Source organism: Harmonia axyridis, chromosome 6 (assembly GCF_914767665.1).
Source record: "Harmonia axyridis chromosome 6, icHarAxyr1.1, whole genome shotgun sequence".
NCBI classification, from domain to species: domain Eukaryota; kingdom Metazoa; phylum Arthropoda; class Insecta; order Coleoptera; family Coccinellidae; genus Harmonia; species Harmonia axyridis.
The window spans coordinates 22,412,850-22,432,712 of record NC_059506.1 but is presented as its reverse complement, the minus strand read 5'-3'; the positions used below and the strand labels follow the sequence as shown (position 1 = coordinate 22,432,712).

The window sequence follows — 19,863 nt, the reverse complement described above, 5'->3', positions numbered from 1 at the left end:
AGTTATGATCTATGGAAGCAATTCTTGTAATTGAAATACCAATAAACTGTCTCTCTATTTCAAATGTTTGAATTCATTCCAGTAAACGCTTGGTGTTTTGTTTCACGACTTTGCACGATCATACTCGGTTACACATCGCTTTTGATTGGTCAGTATCGGGTTTTAATTAATGTATCCAATCAAAATCAACGGAAAAAGATCTAAATGACAAGTATGACATTGCGGCGCCGACACGAACTGAAACTAATATTTTCAATTTGGTCGAATGTCATTGCATTCAAAATTTGAGGAGTGCATACACCATGATTTAAGACATCTTAGTATAGGGTAACCTCTTCATACATAGAATTGACTGAGAGAATAAAAAATATGGGTTTTAATTTGAAAATATTCGAATTTGAGTTGTCCCAGTTCCTGATTTCATCATGAACACTACGTATTTGCAGAATCGAAAAAGAAAAAAAAATCAAAAAAGAAGATAAAAAAGTATTTTCGAAAAAACTTTTTCAGCAATAATATTCGAAAATATGCGAGTTCTCAACAACTCATTGTTTTTTCATAACTCCTCAACTCAGGAACCTTCGAGTCTTCACCCGATTTATGGATTACTGCTTAAAATGTCATCGAACAAGCTATCTAATGATGCAATAATATACTGGATGTGCCGTTTGAAATGAAAAAGTAGTAGTCTGTTTCAGATACAAATGAAATAAAACGAAATCATAAAATTGTAAAAGTTATTTGAGTCTACTTGATGAAGATAATTGAATATACATATCAAAAAATTGTCAACGTCGTGTCCTTTATTTTGAATTATCTTTTGGTTGGTTATTAATTTTGTCATTTTTAGAATTGAAATCGTATTTCAAGACAAAATTAAACCAAATATGTCATAAAGATATATTATAGTGAAGGGAAAGGTCACAGCGTTATCGATTTTTTGAAATTAAAAACGAAATCAATTGCCACAAATATTTTAATATTATTATTTTGCCAGTACTGTGGCTTCTTCAGGTTAATTTTACATGATAAAAAAGCCACAGTGTTGGTAATATTGAAATATTTGTTGAAATCATTTTGTTTTATTTCATCTGTTAGTTAATGGATTTGCATCAAGGCCCGAATCAATTCAATAAAGTGATATACTTTACTCCTTATAAGTTTCAGAGATCTGAAAATTTTTAGGGAAGAAAATCATTGTCTCAAACCCCAAATCATCTGTGGAAATTATGATTAGTGTTCCATAAAAGTCTAATAGACGTTGAATCACCCTGTCTGTATAAACGTTATAGACAATTTTCCGGCCAAAACAACACCAAAAATGAAGAATATTCGGTAGAATTGCGAGCAAGAAAACATTTCTTGTTCACATTCTAAACGATGTGACAGAATTTCACTTCCTCCCATTGCTCATCCATAAATGTCACGTTGAACTTCTGCCACGCACTATATACGCTAACCTCCCCAATTTACCGCCTTGTGAAGTCCTAATTTTTTCTGGCACTTTCTCGTCGAACGCATAGCGGGTCATTGACGGAACAGCTTCGCTCATCTCCCTCACGAAGTCCTTGTTAAGGCGGAGATTTGCGTTTTCCTAAACAGCGAGTTCCATTTCCTCTTCTTCCTTACGCACTTCCAGATCCGATGTTTACAGTTACAGAGCTAATTTGGGGTATACAGTTTTCATTGAACTTGGGGGGTGCGTGAACTTTCGCTGAGAGTCAGGTTGAATTGAATATTCCATTTCATTCACCCCCCGGTTAGTTCGTTGGCTTGTAAAACGTTTGTCCGCTTCGAGGAGTTTCAAGGTTAAGAGAGGAATGATCAGGGTGTTGAGTTCGGTTTGTTTTTTTGAATATCAAAGTTTTGATATGATTCGGGATGATTGGGAAAACTACTTCTTGAACTGTTCATGTTTCATATCGGAGGATTGTTTTTTTTTTCAATTTGAAATTAAATATGAAAATTATGACATAATTGTGCCAAAACCTTCACTATCTGGTATATTTTTGTCTAGAAATTCAATTTCAACTGATATAATATTGAAATCAACTGAAAGAAAAGTGAATTTGCCGAAACCATACAATTGAGGAAACAGCTATCAAATTGATTAACTACATTAATAAAAAAACAAACGTAATTTTCGCTCTTTTTGTATTTTTAATACAATTTTTCGTCGTCAGGTTCTTATAGTTCGAGAAACAATAACTGAATTACAACTCATATGTATGTATATTCATTTCACTGTCTTGCATTTGAGAACACGGTAAGTGAACTGAAAGATTTACAGAGATAGCAATCTCAGCAGTTAAATGCATTCTTACTCTTCTGTAAAATGGATATGCAGATCAACATTTACAATAGAAATAACAATTTTCGAGAATTCGACTTTTCGTGAGTAATATCAAGGCCATCCAATTTTTCCTAAAAAATCGAAAAAACACGTTGCTAAGTAATATTTTAACCAAAATCATGAGGGCTGATGCACCTGCACGAATGCTTTCTGTTAAAAAAATATTACTTTGGATTGTGTGTGCATTGTGTTTTTTCGATTTTCTCCACAGAAAAAATTAAATATCCCAATGGTATTTCACAAGACTATTTCATATTTTCAAAGATATTGTAGTTTTTCATGGCAACAGCTGTCAAGTTTTCCCGCAGGTAGACTCGAAAAAAGTACTGACAGGTGCTATCATACTGGTTTTCCATCTAGAAACCATTTTTAATTCAAACTTGAGCGTTTGTGATTGGTGTAAATTGAGACTAGGGAAACAGTCGTTGAGAATGACCCTAATCAATAAATGAAAAATAGAAATATTTGAGCTGTTGGAACAAGTTAGTGATTTGAAGAATCAAAACCACGTGGGTCGCTCAAGAACTGAGAATATTGCTTCTGTAGCTCGTAGTGTTGACGAAAACCTAGGTTTGTCGGTTCCACGTTGATTTTGGAAATAAGAATTAACAAACGACATTACATTTTTCATCAAGATTTAGGACTTAAGACTTTTGAAACTCAGTTATTACAAGAACTTAAGACTGTTGATATCCAGTAACGTCGTATCTTCGCCGATTGGATCCTTGAAATGCATCGAAATGGTCAGGATTTTCATCGAAAAATCATGTTCAATAAGTATTGTCCAAAAATCGAACATAATAATAATCTTTTCAGACATATTTGAGGATTTCGAGAAACTCATGTTCTTAGATTTGCAACAACTTTTTCAGAATTAGAAGCTTGAGGTCTTTCTGTACATTTTCCTTTGTTGACGTCTTCAGTCTGCTCATAAAAGCTCTGACGTGGGCTTTTAGGGAATATTCTTGAATCTGAACATCGAAATATTCATTCGTATACGCTTGTATACTGAATAAATCCATTTTCCATTGGTAAATGTACTGTTGCGGTACCTGGACATCACGATAAATGTGTTTTGTCCTAAATCATATATTCCAACAACTTTGATTGGAATCAGTTCAGAAGGTTGACGAAATTTGATGAGAATTAAAACACTATAATTATGAAAGATGGCGGACGAAGAAGATGTGTTGTCGGATGTCTCCGATAAAAATGATAAAGATTCACAATATTTCAAATGTTGTGCTACCAAAAACTGCAAGTTTAAAGTGTGTATACAGTGTTTTGCGATATTTCATCAAGCTTGTGCGAAAAAAAACCCAAATCTGAAATTTCTAACGGGAAATAAAGTAATTTGTTGCTACGGATCAAGTGAAATCAAAGAAAAACAAACAGACGAGATGAAATCAGATAACAACGCAATGGAGATAGAGATAATATATCTTAAGGAATTGCTGAAAGAATCAAGGGATAAGAATGAAATATTGAAGTTTAACAACTCTTTACTCATAGATAAAATTAAAACACTTGAAATCAGGGAATCCATAAAAACAAAGGTAAACATCAATGAAAAAATACCACTAATAACGTTAACAGAGGATGAGTCAAAAACGCAAATACCAAATACAGGAACAACAGAAACCTACTCATATGCAAGAGCGACAAGATCAGCTACTATTCAACAGAGGGCTCCACAAGAAAACCTGCAAGCAAGAAAAATTTCGATTCATAGACCTTTGCATACGGAAACATCAATCACAAATGACAATGACAATATAACCTCCAATTTAAATAAGCAAAACACAACAAAAATAATAAATAGAACAGGACAAAACAATCAAAATGAAACAGAAGAATTTACGGAAGTCAATCGTCGGAGAAATAATAGGATTAAATACCAAAGAAAAAACATTAAGAATCTAGGAACTGCTGAAGTTTCGGATGAAGCAAATAAAACTGGCTTCTCTGGAGGTGAACGGAAAGTGTGGCTATACGTCTATCGTGTGAAAAGAGTTGCAAATGAAACTCATATTAAGGATTATCTTTTGAAGAAACCTGGATTCCATGGAGATTCAATCACGGTCAAAGAAATTCCAAGTGATGAAAATCAACTCAAGCGATTTGTTGTTACGGCTCCTCTTGAAAAGAAGGATGAAATGTATAAACCGGAATTTTGGCCTAAATATGTTGCTGTGAAGCGGTTCGACTTTGAGCGTCATCGTCAATTTCTTAATGGACAAAGTGGACATTTTTTATGAAGACAAAAACTCCAAAGGTTACAACAACAAAAAGACAAAATACGTATATATCATCCAGCTTGATACTTCAAAACCTACAGTCAATTGCAAATTGTGTAGATGAGGTAGGTGTCTTATTATCTGATAATGCAGACTGTGTTGCATTCGCAGTTACTGAGCACTGGCAAACGGAAGATCAACTGAGGGCATATAGTATCCCCAACTTCAAATTAGCAACATATTTTTGTAGAGAAAAAAATGAACATGGTGGTGTTGGAATCTACATGAGAATTGGATTCGAATACAATGTAAAATATGAAATTAATCAAATATCCAAAAAGAAGGTATTTGAATGTGCAGGTGTTGAATGCAAAATTGGAATTGAAAACTATATCATCGTAAGTGTATATCGACCACCCATAAGAGAAAACTTAAATGAGTTTTACCAAAAGCTGGAGACCTTACTGGAACTTTTAGTGATGGAGAAGAAAATCATCCTCATTGCTGGTGACTTCAATATCGATCTGAAAGATGACGCTGTGAATATTCACAGAATGAATCTGCTATTGAATGGATATTCATTTACCTATCTAGTGAATGAGTACACAAGAATTACTCATAAATGTAAGTCATGTTTAGATAATGTTTTTACTAACTCTATTAACATAGATGAAGTGAGTATCATGCAGACTAATATCTCTGATCATATGGGAGTCAAAATAAATTTCTCAACAAATACGAAACAAAATAAAATATATAAAAACATCAGATTGTTTTCCGAAGAAAATAAAATTAAATTCAAAAAACAAATAGCTGAACAAGATTGGTCCAACATATATAACATCGCTGCAAATGAAGTAGACGAACAATGGAATCTTTTTGTGAATACCTTCATAATGCATTTTGATGAATGCTTTCCACTCAGAAAAAAGTGTGTCAGCGGAAAATCATTGAAATTGAAACCCGATCAGGAAATACTGGATTTTAAAAATAGATTGAGTATATTAGAGACTATTATGCATTATCATCCTGAAATAAAATCACTTTATAATAATACCAAGAAAAAATATCAAAAGTTACTGGCAAAGAAAAGAACTGAAAAATATGAAATCAGTATTTCCCAATCTGATAATAAAATGAAAACAATGTGGAATATTTTCAATGAAATTACGGGTAGAGATAAAGTAAATGACACTTTCATTAGTGGAAATCCTGAAAGAGTAGCTAACATGTTTAATGAGTACCTAACAACAAATGTACCTATTTTGCCCGTAAACGTATTATCATGTGATATCCCTAGAGCTTCACGATCAATATTTTTGACACCTGTTACACCAGAAGAAATAGAAGAACTAAATAAACAAATTAAAAATAAACATTCTAGTGGTGATGACGATATACCTATTAGTTTGATAAAATTTTGTATAAAAAATTTAGCAGAAGTACTATGCTACATAATTAATAATTCCCTCTCATATGGTATTTTTCCTAGTCAGTTGAAGATATCTGTAATTACACCAATTTATAAAAAAGGTGATCGCGAGTCTTTTGGAAACTACCGACCCATCAGTGTACTACCAAGTTTCTCAAAATTTTTTGAAATGGCAATGTGTAACCGTCTAGTTAACTTTCTATTGGAGAACAATATACTGAATGATAACCAACATGCATACATAAAAGGAAGATCCATAATGACAGCTACTATTCAATTCACTGAAAATATAATAAAATCGTTCGAAAATAATGAGATACTTCTAGGAATATTTTTAGATCTATCAAAAGCATTTGACTGCCTTAATCGACCACTTTTGTTAGCAAAAATCGAAGCTTACGGAATAAGGGGAACTGCTTTGAAATGGCTAGAATCATATCTGAATAACAGAAAGCAGAGGGTTAAAGTTATGAAAAACGGAAAAAGTACGAAATCAGACATAAAAATTAATTATACCGGTGTACCTCAAGGAAGCATATTAGGCCCTATTTTGTTCATTTTGTTCACAAATGATATGGAACGAACATTGATGTCCGATTCGAGTCTTCTCACCAATTATGCAGATGATACAAATTTGTTGGTTGCTGGATCCACCTACCCAAACTTAATAAATGAAGCCAGTATTTCGTATAATAAAATCGAAGACTGGATTGAAAGGAATGGTCTTCTTTTGAGTCAGGAGAAAACTACCACTATTCTTTTTAGAACCAAACAACAAAGTATCACAACACCATCACAAATACAATTGTCAAATTTGAGCATGAGACCTGAACATTGTACTAAATTCCTTGGTATGCAAATTGATGAACATCTGAACTGGAACAACCACATTATAAGTACAGGAAAAAAATTAAATTCAGTCAGCTATAGCATAAGAGTCATTAGTAAATATTTAAATGAAAATTGTTTAAAAATTTTTTATTCCACTAATTTTGAGAGTTTGATGAGGTTTGGTTTGATTTTCTATGGATCGGATTCAGGGGTGTTGGAGATTTTCCGTATTCAAAAGAAAGTCATAAGAATTATATTTGGACTCAAACACAGAGAATCGTGTAGAGGTATATTCAGGGAAAATCAGATTATGACAGTATTTGCATTGTATATATATGAATGTTTAGTTTATTTATTCAAGAATAGAAATAAGTTTGTATACAGTAGTTCCGTCCATGATTACAGTACTAGACATGTAAATATTCTTTATCCTGAACATAGATTAGTCAAATATGAGAAACATCCAACATATGCAGCAATAAAATTTTTCAATCAATTACCGGATAATATAAAAAAAAGTACAACACTCAATAAATTTAAGGATGATGTGAAAATTATGCTCATTAACATGGAACCTTATTCCATTCATGAATACAAAATCAAAGAAGTGAGGATTTAATAATTCTGTTAGTTGACACTATTCCATCTAATGTACTGTATTGTATGTAATGTATTATATTGGACATTCTTTCGGAATAAAGATCATTATTTATTTATTTATTTATTTATTTATTATCATATTTATCAATTCCTCTTAGTGACAAGCGGCAAAAATAATTCAAAAACTACTGCCATGTTACAATCGTTCATGAAGAACCTTTACATTGTCCATTTGCTTTGCAGTATGCTCAGCTTTTCTTGTGAATTTAGGAGAGTATTATCTAGGTTCATCGTTCAAAAGTTGTCGTGCTTGGGGACAATACATCGATAATGATGAAATTATTTAGTGATCTTCTCGAAGAAAGAACGCTCAAGTATTTTAATTTCAAATTATATATTTATTCTTTATATGCACTACAAATATCAACTCGGTCGGATCTGTAGTCACGATAATGTTAGGTTCTCATGCCGATTGAGAATGCAGTTTTAATATTAACAGGAAAACAACATTTTGAACGGCCATATCTGCAGAACTTCTAGTTGTATTATGCCCTTAAACGAACTTAACCGCAGAAATCGAGATTCGAACCTACACTGAAAATTTCAAGCCTCTAGTTTTTATCCGTTCGAGAATTATCATGAAATACAACTATAATTACGAAATGACATAATGCCCTTTTCAAGAAAAGAACGCTCAAACATTTTCAAAGAGATATTTATGTTCAAGTTGCTTCGCAAAAACCAAAAAAAAGTAATGAATGAAGGGGATACAACAATAACAACTATAAATGGTACTCACTCAAAAGTTCTTGAAATAAAGTGTTGGTGATCATACACAAAAAAATTACAAAATATTGAAAGTCTAAGTAAAAAACCTCCCAGAAGAAATTGGATATATTATTGCTCATTTTTATTGGATATTATATATATTATCGAATTTTATGAAAGGGTAAAAGCCCGTATTCTTCTTTTTATAATTTTCATTTCCCAAGTTCAAGTTCATCAATATAAGTTGGAGAATCTTTATTCTAAAGGATCCTTTCTTTCCGTTAATGATCAATGAAACAAATTGATGCAATCATCACTATGATGTCTTCTAAAAATTACTGATCACTACAGAAACTTTTGAAACTGGAGCCGTAAACACCCTTGAAATTTTTCAAAAGAGTAAATTGCATGACTGGAATTTAGAAACGAAAACTAGATGCTACATAATGCTAGAAACCTTACTTCGCGAAATATAGAGCAACAGGATTTAGTTTTACATCACGCGTTCAGCAAAGTACTAAGTGAAATTGACTATGTAGCTTACGAAACTCTGATTTGTGCGATAGTAATGATAATGTAGAATGTAATGCTAAAGACTCCAGTAGGAAGGCTATTATTTCAATCTAGGTACATGCGGAAATAATCGGTTCAAATCAATAAACTGTCTCATGTAACACCGGAACTCAAAAAAACATAATATCTGGCAAGCATCGATCGAAAACATATCAATTACCTTTACAAAACAGCAATTCCGTTATGTACGAACACAAATCCAATAAGTTAGATAACCAAACCAGGCAGCTCCGTCAGACGAAAAAAAAAATTAATCCAAAAGGGTATACGAACTATCACTTTCACAAATCACATAATTCTGCAATACGTCAGCGGACAGCAACAAACTTCTCTGTTGACGCTTGCTTCTTCGGGAGTCAAATGAGAAGTAAATATTGCTCTTTGAGCTTAAGTAGGTACTCGCTCTACTTGACGAATGGCCGGTGCCTCAGCGTTGGCTTTACACAGTTTAATTCGCTTTAAACGCTAGCTCTGCACCGGGTGAAAGTGAGTCTGCGAATCTGATTCTCACCAAGCCACTTATCTCTGGATCTGTGACCGTTACGTCTTTTAAACTCGGATTACTTGTACATTCCTGCTCTGTGTTCCTAAGTGATAAATAATGTGGAAATTTTCTTTGGTTCAAGCTGATGCCACTTCGATTTCATGTTTTTCGAGGAGGTTTGAGTTGGATGTGGTGGCTTCCTTTCGATATTATGTATATTTGGGAGCCGGTCGTTGAATATATCCTTTCGCTTTCATTGTAATAGGTATATGGAAATGTGAGAAATTTGGGAATTGAAGTGATTTGGTTGCTGAGTTTACAATATGATTTTCCTATCAATTAGCAATAATTATGGATGTTAATTGAGAATTGAAGATGGAATCATCTCACTCCATGAATTCATTTAACGTATAATAATTTAATAATTTCAGTAATGATGCCTTGTTTGGATGATATATTATTCAATATTCCGATTTCCGAAAGTATACCAGCTGTCAAACCTATGAGGGTTCTCACAGAGGTCTAATGTAGTCAACAGCATAGAAAATATTAATATATTATAATGACTACGGGTATCACAAAACTCTTTGGTTAAATATTGAAATAAATTGTGCATCCAAAAGAGACTGAAATTGAAGAAAGTAATAATTTATTATGTGAAAATTAAAGATTCAAGGCTTGGCTTGATTTTTAAGCTTTTTGACTTGAAATCAAGTCAAGCTCAAGTCAAGTAGTAGTTTTTCAATATCAAGTCAAGTCAAGTATTTATTTATCAAGTACTTGAATCATATCAAGCAACTTGATATTTAGCAGTTTTATTGTGTACTGTCACATAAAAAAAAATGAGAAGAAAACTTGTAAAAAACAATTTTATTTATTGAACTCATTCTATAAAAGAACTGAAAATATCAACTTTTTTGGAATAGAAATATTAATTGAATCACTTTGAAGCATAACAAAATAAAAAACAATTAAAAAACAAAGTTTCTTAATATTGAAAAACCTCCAGGCTTTGTTTGATTTCATAATTTTCCATCCAGGGTCTAAGACACATAAGGCATCTAATAGATTTGTCGCCTAACATATCGTGGGTTTTGTAAGATTAGCTCTGGAAAATAGTCTTTCAACAATAGCTGAAGATGCTGGCGTGGTTAAAAACCCCTGGCCATTTTGTCCAAGTTTGGAAAAATATTTCTAAAACTACCAATATCTACTACCAATAGATTTCATAGAAATGTGAGAAAACTACAAATTAAGTCACACTGGCTAATTCTTCAGTCTTTCGGCGCTTAGGGATCCCCTTATTTAGTCTAAGCGCGTACGAGATTACAGAAATATAAGCCTTGCGATGCGTGCATATCAAGCTCAAGTAATATCAAGTAGCTTGATATCAAGTCAAGCAATAAATATCTGAAATCAAATCAAGTCAAGCCCAATATGTAATTTTTCACGAGCTTGATTTTCAAGTAGTTGGTTAAAATGTAAGCTACTTGGCTTGATGAATCCCTAGTGTAAATGCTTACAGGTCTACCAGTAGAAGAAGAAACTTTGTCATTACGTTGGGATCAAATTGTTTTTACATTTCCGATTTAAACTTTTCCGCACTCAAAATACAGTTTAGATCATTGTAAACGTAATATTCCTTCATATCTCGCTGTAATAAATCGGAAATTGGTAAAACCTTCTAAATTAAATCGAACCAAATTCTACGCAGTGCGAGAGGTTCGAATTATCGATAATTCATAATTAGATCTTTTAGCAGTTTCTTTGTTCTGTATCTCAAAGTATATTGATCATTAATGCCACATAAATTGAGTGTTCAACATGGTTTTTAAATTTGTCTTCCAATGTTAATACGCAGTTAAGATGATCTAATATTTTTGAACGAAATAATTCTTTAGAAAAATATGTGGTAAATAACATGAGTTTGCTTTTAATTCCCTCAACTAAGCCCCTCTGTGAGAGACCTATTGGGAGAATGAATTAGAAAAATAAGGCAGTATCGATCTGGGTTTCAAGGGAATCTTTAGTAACGGAAGAAAAAAGTATCGATCGGGGTTTCAAGGGAGTCAATAGTAACGGGAATAGTATGCGAAACCGGACTTAGAGCAAAGCAATGTTTTTGAAGATAAGAGTAATTTTTCTATAAGGTTGAGTTAAATAAAAATAAAAATTCTGTAGATGAGTGAGTTCAAAGAACTTCAAGTATTCAAGAAAGAAGAAATTGTTTTACTCTAAGAAAGGACGAGTTAGGTCAAACTCAGAAGTAGGAATAGGAAAACAGGGGTTTTTGATAAAGTTTCAATTTTATTTTGTTATAAAGATAGATTAGCTTTGAGTGCGTGATTCGGGGGTGAAGTGTATAAAAGAGAATTACACGGCTCGTGTGAAAAGTTGAAAAAGAGTTTATTATAACTAGTTATACCAACCTAGCTCCTCGGGATAAGGGCAAGTAGCAGTCTAACGATCTTTTGGGTGTCTTTTTATTTTTGTCTTGTTGAGTAGTCCTGATTCTCCCAAAATTCAATGTTCAATAATTAATCTTGTTTCGTTTTGTTGAGTAGTGGATCATATTGAGAGTCAAATTATACAAATTTTGTGAATATTATAATTTTGGTTTTCGATTTATTATATTTAATTTTGAAGAATTAATTGATTTCAATCAACCTGAAAATCTAATCCTATCCTCAAGAAAGATACTCAACAAAAAGACCTGTCCCTAGTGCGACGGGCCGAACCCCACAATAATCCTCATTCTGAGGAATATTATAACAACATCATTTTTTTTCAGTCAGTGGAAAGCCGCTCTTCCATTGACACATATACCCCCAAAGAAGGGGTTTATTACATCGCGTCATATCTTCATTAACAGAAACACGAGGATTTAAGTGTTTATAACATTTATAATATAATTTATAACTTCAAATACACAAGTCACTTATCACTTTCAAATTACCTTTCATATGATTTTCTAGAATGGACTTTGGTACGGCAGTTTCGTTAAAGCCTTCAACAGAAATCTGCCACCGTGTGCATATTCCATCGTCCTTAATATCGATCTTCCACAGTTTCAATATCCTGATGGAATCTTTCCCCTCGTTCTTCATTGAAATCACTCAAGTTTTCTAGCGATGTAGATTGCTGTGGAGGTAATGAACTGCAATTCTACGTTATTTCCATTAATCTAGTGTTCATTTCTAGCGAAAAAAAGTCAGCAGATCTCTTTGATGATAAAATGTAATCTTGGAACCTGAATAAAGCAGTTTTTTTTCTTTCGTGATGGATACAAGAGTTTCAGCAGAATCTTTTGAGAGACTCAGTCTTCCAATGAAATCACTCAGTTTTTTTTTTCAATTAAAACACTCTGGAGTTGTTTAATCTGTTTCAAATTTACCGCCATCAGATTGAATTAATCCGACGATGTTTATGTTTATCTTTTGAGAGTTAAGAAAACTGCTAATGGATGGAACAGGTATTTCTATTCGAATAAAATACAGGTCTTCGTGCAGGACCTAAGTCAGAGTATATCCATTTGTGTCGATTTCTATTTATAGCTTTAATATTAACGAAACATAATAAGCAGTTTATGATTGGTTAACAGTTTTTTTCAAACTACTGATGTACCAAAATCAAGTCACTTCCAAAATTAAATGTTTCCAACTGTTCACTGTTGCGAATGCTAAATGTTTCACATACGTAAAGCAGTGGTGGCTTGTCCTATGAAGCAGTTCCTCATACGGTACAGCGCTGAGTCTTTGTTCCATAGTATCCATGACCAATCTCACGATTCTTGTATATTCATCTCACTTCCTCTTTAAGGAGTAAACGGCTCCAGGCATGCCTCAAGCGCTTCTTTGTCTAGAACGTTATCTACATTCACGCAACGAGAAATCGAGAATATTCCTACGCCTTTGAAGACGGTTTCTAAATATAGATTTGAGGCATGCCTCGATCAGTGGTCAGCTCCTCGAGAAGGACCGAAGGGCGAATTCTGCATCATTCGGGTTAATCAGGAAACGAGAAATCGGGTTAATCTGAGGCCAATTCGAACCGGAAATAGAATATGGGTACAGAACCAAATGACTAAAAGTTGAGATTAAATCGGCAAATCGACAATCGTTGGGACTTAACCATACAGGAAGTATACTATCAATATGCCAATTAGAAGAATTTACGTGAGAAACAGAAGATTCATCCGCCAATATCAATTTAACATGAAAAAGGGGGAATGAAGAACGATGTTAGAATTAAAAAGGGGAGATGTGATGCACTAGATATTTTAATATTATTAGTGATCTAAGGTTCTATAAATAGACCGATAACAGTTCGAAATCTGATATAAAAATCTAGTACCCTTTTTGAAATCAGCACATCAAAAACATTTCAAATTGATTGTTGGGTTTCCAGTACCATTTTTATTACATTTCTTCGATCTGTCTAATGATTGATTGAGCTATCATTTTAACACCCCGAAATTCCCACAACTTCAGCATCTGGAAGCCTGACATTGACTTCTAATCAAAGCTGAATTTAGGCCAACTAAATACAACCTGGCACCATATACTTGGAATCCTATCCAATCAATTACCATCGACATATTCTTCACCGAACTCCAAACTTCTCCCCTGCTGCTTCGTGTACACAAGGCTTGCAAACCCCTATTCAATTACCTGTGGGGATCATCGGTGATTTTTGAAATTTGTCTAATCAAAGTTTACGTGTAATTTCCCTCGGGCTCGGCCAACTTCACTCTCCTATGATGTTAAATACTAGATTTCTGGTAATGAGAGTTTTGACGTTGGTAAATAAAATTGAGTTAATACGAGAGTTGCTTTGGAAATTTCAACTGGAACTTGAGTACTGGATGATGAGAGTCAGAGAGTCCTATTACGTTTGAAACTTTATGTTTTGGTATGCCAGTTGAAGCATTATTAATTGCAGGAACAATAAGTGTACATGTACGTAAAACAAATGACATCTTGAGATGTTTTCATTGCTTGTGAACAGCTGCTTGCAAGGCAAACATGGAAGGGATTTCTGAATAGCATTGTGACTGGAGACGAAAAATGGCTTCATTACGATAATCCCAAGAGCAGAAAATCATGGGGATATCCAGCCATGCTTCCACGGCAACGGCCAGAACCAATATTCACAGTTCCAAGGTCATGCTCAGTATTTGGTGGGACCAGCTCGGTGTAGTGTATTATGAGTGGTTAAAACCAACAGAAACAATCACAAGCAATCGTTCTCGAAGCAATCGATGAGTTTGAGCCGAGCATTGAAAGACAAACGGCTGAAATACAACGAGAGACATGATAAAGTGATTTTATAGCATGATAATGCTCGACCTCAGGTTGCGAAAGTGGTCAGGACAATGGCACACGGCCTGGCTAGCCAGCACTTCCGGTTTTATGAAATTTTAAAAAAATGGATCGATTCATGGATCGCCTCAAAATATGTCCCGTTTTCTCAACGCGGGATTCGTACGCTGCCTGAAAGATGGGAGAAAGAAGTGGCCAGCGATGGACAATACTTTGAATCATAAATGTATAACCAGATTTTTAAAATAAAGCCCCGAATTCCGAAAAACAACCGTGGAAGCAAAGTTGTACGCCTATGTAGTAAATCTCGAATTCATAAACTATTCAGAATATGACAATGTTAGAGCACTCTGCTATGATGTTAAATACTAGATTTCTGGTTATGAGAGTTTTAACGTTGTTGAATAAAATTAACTTAATTCGGGAGTAACGTTAGAAATTCAACTGAAACTTGAGTACTGGATGATGAGAGTCAGAAAGTTCTATTACGTTTGAAACTTTATGTTGTGATATGCTAGTTGAAGCATTATTAATTGCAGGAACAATTATGTATATGGAAGTAAAAACAAATGGCATTTTCAGAAGTTTTCATGTAGAAAGCTGAATGTAGTAAATCGGAAATTCATAAACTATTCAAAACATAATTAAGTTAGAGTCGGTGCCCCTGAAATACATTATATTTAGAGGTTCTGGGGCGACATGCGCAACCTGAATTTATTTTGGCTGCCAGATATGCATTATTAGTTATTACTTTTTCTCTGTTATCACCTCTAGACGTCTTGCCACTACGGTGGTATAATGTGATACAAATTTCAGTGATAAGAGTAGAGATGAAAAAAATTAATTAGTAGCGTGAATTTGGCTTATCTGTGTCTGTTAGTAAGTTGAACAGTTTTCAGCTCCCAGCTGAGATAGCTGAAAAATCAGGCTGTAGCCAAGTTGAAGGTGTAAAAATTAATGAATAAATGATTAAGCTGGGGGTGATAATCTTTTTTATATTTGGAAGGGCTTCAGATAAGCCAGAAGCTCGTTCGAAGTTACATTTTCGTAGAGAACGAAGAAGAAAATAAGTATGGCTTATGGATTCATATTGAAAAGGTTAAGAACTAGGTCGTTGGGCGTAAAACCAGACATACCACAGAACAATTTATTTTCAGTATTTGAATAACAGAAAATAATACTCAGTAGCCAACAAATTATTATATATTATATATATATATATATTTGGAGACAAGTGAAAAGAAGTTGTTCTGGCTCTAAGAAACGAAGAGTTAGGTTAGAAGGAGGTTAAAAAGGGATTATACATAGGCGTACAGCTTTGCTTCCGCCATTTTCGTACGAAATTCGAGGCTTTATTGTGAAAACTGGTTATAAATTTATAATTCAAAGTATTTTCTATCACTGGACACTACTTTCTTCCGTCTTTCGGGTAGCGTAAAAAACAAGTGTCCAAGAGGGCAACTTCTGGAGAATATAGCGGGTAAGTAGGACATTTCAACGTTTATAATACCGAAAATACGGGATCCAGCATATGCGGGAATGAATTCCCTAATTGTAACTCCTGCTATCGTTACTATTCTACTTCTTTTTCATTTTCAGAAAACACCAACAAAAAAGTCATTCGTATGGAATTCTCGAAAAGGCAATAATTACCTTTGAAATAAGGTGTCACTTGACCTCCTTACCATTTGAGACTTTAGGGATTGTTCGCATTACGTTCACAAGGATGATACAAATTGATTAGAGCCAACCGTATAAATTTTTTTCTGATTTTGCATGTGCATGTATTGCTTTTCAAGTTGTCAGATTGTATACAAAACTGAATACAAAACCAAATAAACAGACACTGACAAGAGACTTCTTCGTCTGCCAATCTTCATTCACCTTCATTCATAGCCTCCCTTTCTCCACATTTTCCTGTCTTACGCTGAATTGAAAATGTTAATCCAAGGAAATTGTCCTTCGAACGGGCTTTTACATGAAGAATAAATTTGGTACGATACATATTTCAAGATAACGAAACACTTCACTATTGTATACATTAAAAACGTTTCGTCTCTAAAATTTTCATACAAAGTGTAGAACAAGAAGACGTAAGCGAGTTTTTCTTATCATTCCCCCAAGAGCCAAGGCGATCGATGACAAACCGCATACATGGTTGATACGCTCTGTTTTAATGAAATAATGAAGCAAAAATTCTGAAGAGTTCATACGAAGGCCTATAATTTCCTTTCCAACAGAAAAACTGAATATTTCAGGACTTGGTATCATAAGTTTCCAACTGTTGAGCTCGAACCTCAACTCGATAGGTATACTGTATCATAATAATCCGCTTCAAATTATGAAAAGAACTGAATTTTGATAATGTAGGACAATCGGCAACTATTGTTATTATACTAACTGACAAAAAAACAGCAACAACCAGAAGGAACTGTTTAAATTAATTTTTTTTTTTTGATAAAACATAGTATAGCAAGGAGTAAATGATTGAATTTGGAGGAAAAAATTGTGAAGGTTTTTTCATGTGAACAATATTTGTTACTTGAATATTGTAGTCGTTTTTTGCAAGTTTTTCAAATTTTACAACAAACCAGCTGTTCGAGGAGATCCAAAGTCGATGTTTATTTGTTGTTAAAATGCCTAAAGCACGTGTACGTGGAATTTATCGCTAGCTAAGTGAATTTGAAAGAGGTCGAATTATTGGTTGCCAATTCGAGAAATCGCTAACCGTACACACAGAAATCCAACTACTGTTGTGAGATGTTGCCAAGCGTGGTTTGATAATGCCCAAAATCGAAGAAGAGTAGGCACCGGATGTCGAAGAGGCACAAATGTTCAAGATCGACGTCTAAGACTTATGGCCATTAGAGACCAATTAGCGACAACTCGATCTTTGGCTGATGAGTGGTTAGAAGAACAAGGCCATCGTGTAATTGTCCGAAGGGATTACCGCCGAATAAGGTCTTTTGGACTGCAGCATTATCGACCCCATCTTTTGTGTCCTCTGACGGTTGAGCATCGCCGGCAATGATCACAGTGGTGCAGAGAACGTCAACATTGGAATGTGGAATGGCATCAGGTCGTTTTTTCTGATGAATCTCAATTCTCTTTGGATGCACATGATGGCCGAAGAAGGGTTAGACGACGTCAGGGAGAAATACGTGAACCTCAGTTTGATATTGAGTGTCATGTACACCGGACAGTAGGCGTTATGGTATTAAATGTTATTGCACATGCAAGTAGGTCATCTTCAGTCTGTATTCGAGGTAACATGACAGCGCTGCATTACCTTCAAGAAATAGTGCAGCAATATGTTCTCCCTTACCTTAACAGGCTCGATAATCCAATATTTCAGCTAGATAATGCCCGACCTCATGTTGCCAGAGTTAGTTTAAACTTTTCCGAAGCGACCGATGTGAATAATTTGCCATGGCCACCCAGATCCCCCGATCTTTCGCCCGTAGAGCATGTTTGGGGGGTCATCATGGGTAGAAGGCTTTAAAATTTACCCCAGCCCCCACGGTCTTTGGCGGCTCTGAATATGAAGAACAGTTAGCTTGGAATAGTATCCCTCAAGAAGAAATTGACCATCTTATTGCATCAATGCCGAGACGTGTTGGGGAGTGTATAGATAATCTGGGTGCACAAACACACTATTAACAAATTTATTAAAAAAAAAATTGTAAACCCTTCGTTTTTCCTCCAAATTTCAATGTTTACTCCTCACTATACTATCTATGTTTTACCAAAAAAAAATTTAAAATATTGACAGCTCCTTCTGGGATCAATCAATTTTTCGAAAATCGCTGGAGATAGATAAATAAAATCAAAAGACTACGGCAATTCGAAAGAAGTCGAAATAGAAAGGGTGTTTCACTTGAAGAATCGAAGTTGTAAGTATTTTTTGACATAAGCGGCAACCCTCGGCACTGAAAACATTTCAGATCGATAAAGCAGTGGTTCCTACTCAAGAAACCAAATTTTCAATAAAATCCTACCTTCCGTTCTCCTTAATAGTGTAGGGTACCATCAACCGTGACCCACCCTATTGTATATAAAGGTCAAACGTTTATTCCTTTATAATCGGGGTTAATAACCTTAAATCCAGACCGAAATATATCTGCATCACTTTCGAATTTAATTCAAGAACTTTTCTGATTATAATTCAAATCGAATCGAATATGTTTGAATGAGCTATACGGGGAAATTCTCAAAGCACATAGTCTTCATATTTTCTAATTACGTGCTGAGCTCACCTTCTCTCATTATAAGGGATGCTATTCCTCAAGGAAATCTTGGAGCCACTGGTAATTGCTTGTATAATTTGCTTAGGAAGCTAATTTATCCATAAATATTTCAAGCACGAACAGTCGAAGATTCAGTTAGTTCTGAATTATTCGATGTTTTATCAGACAGTTTTTTTTTAGATGTTACTTCTTGTTTAAAACTAATTGAGTTTTATACAGGACCGTGAATACAACTTTGGTTTGTTATCATCTTTGGAATCATGAACATTTGGGTTTTTTGAGGTACTTTTTCACATAGAGTGATATCGAAAACATTGGCAAAAAGTTTATTGAAAATCATTATTCTGGAACAAATCTGTAAAAAATTTTTGACGAACCCTGATGCGGATTATACATAGGTGTAAAACTTCGTTTCCGCCGTTTTTCGAGGCTTTATTGTGAAAACACTGGTTATACATTAATGAATCAATGTATTGTCCATCGCTGGCCACTATTTTCTTCCATCTTTCGGGCAGCGTACGAACCCCGCATTGAAAAAACTGGTCATCTTTTGAAGCGATCCCCGAATCGCTGCTGGTCAGCCAGGCCGTGTGTCATTGATCGAAACAAGTGATAGTCCGGGGGCGCAACGTCTGGAGAATACGGCGGTTGAGTAGGACTTTCCATTTTACCGTTTCCAAGTATATCTTGACCACTTTCCCAACATGGAGCATTGTCATGCTGTAAAATCACTTTATCATGTTTCTCGTTGTATTGCGGCCGTTTGTCTTTCAATGCTCGCCTCAAACGCATTATTTGCGTTAGATAACGATCGCCTGTCATTGTTTCCGTCGGTTTTAACAACTCATAATACACTACGTCAAGCTGGTCCCACCAAATACTAAGTATCACCTTAGAACTGTGAATATTCGATTTGGCCGTCGACGTGAAAGCATGGCCGGGATATTCCCATGATTATCTGCGCTTGGGATTATCGTAATGAACCCATTTTTCGTCTCCAATCTCAATGCGATTCAG

The 19,863-nt window shown here is 34.6% G+C and overlaps 2 protein-coding genes across 3 annotated transcripts in view; both read right to left on the bottom strand.

Annotated features, from left to right (window-relative positions):
* LOC123682974 overlaps positions 1 to 9,271 on the bottom strand; it is a 45,179-nt gene extending 35,908 nt beyond the window's left edge. Inside the window, exon 1 of the mRNA XM_045621833.1 lies at positions 8,955 to 9,271. The gene's annotated coding sequence lies outside the window, so the exon portion shown is untranslated. The remainder of the gene's footprint in view (positions 1 to 8,954) is intronic.
* Positions 1 to 19,863, bottom strand: part of LOC123682977 (synaptotagmin-15-like) — a 187,664-nt gene that overhangs the window by 126,059 nt on the left and 41,742 nt on the right. The gene's annotated exons all lie outside the window — the stretch shown is intronic.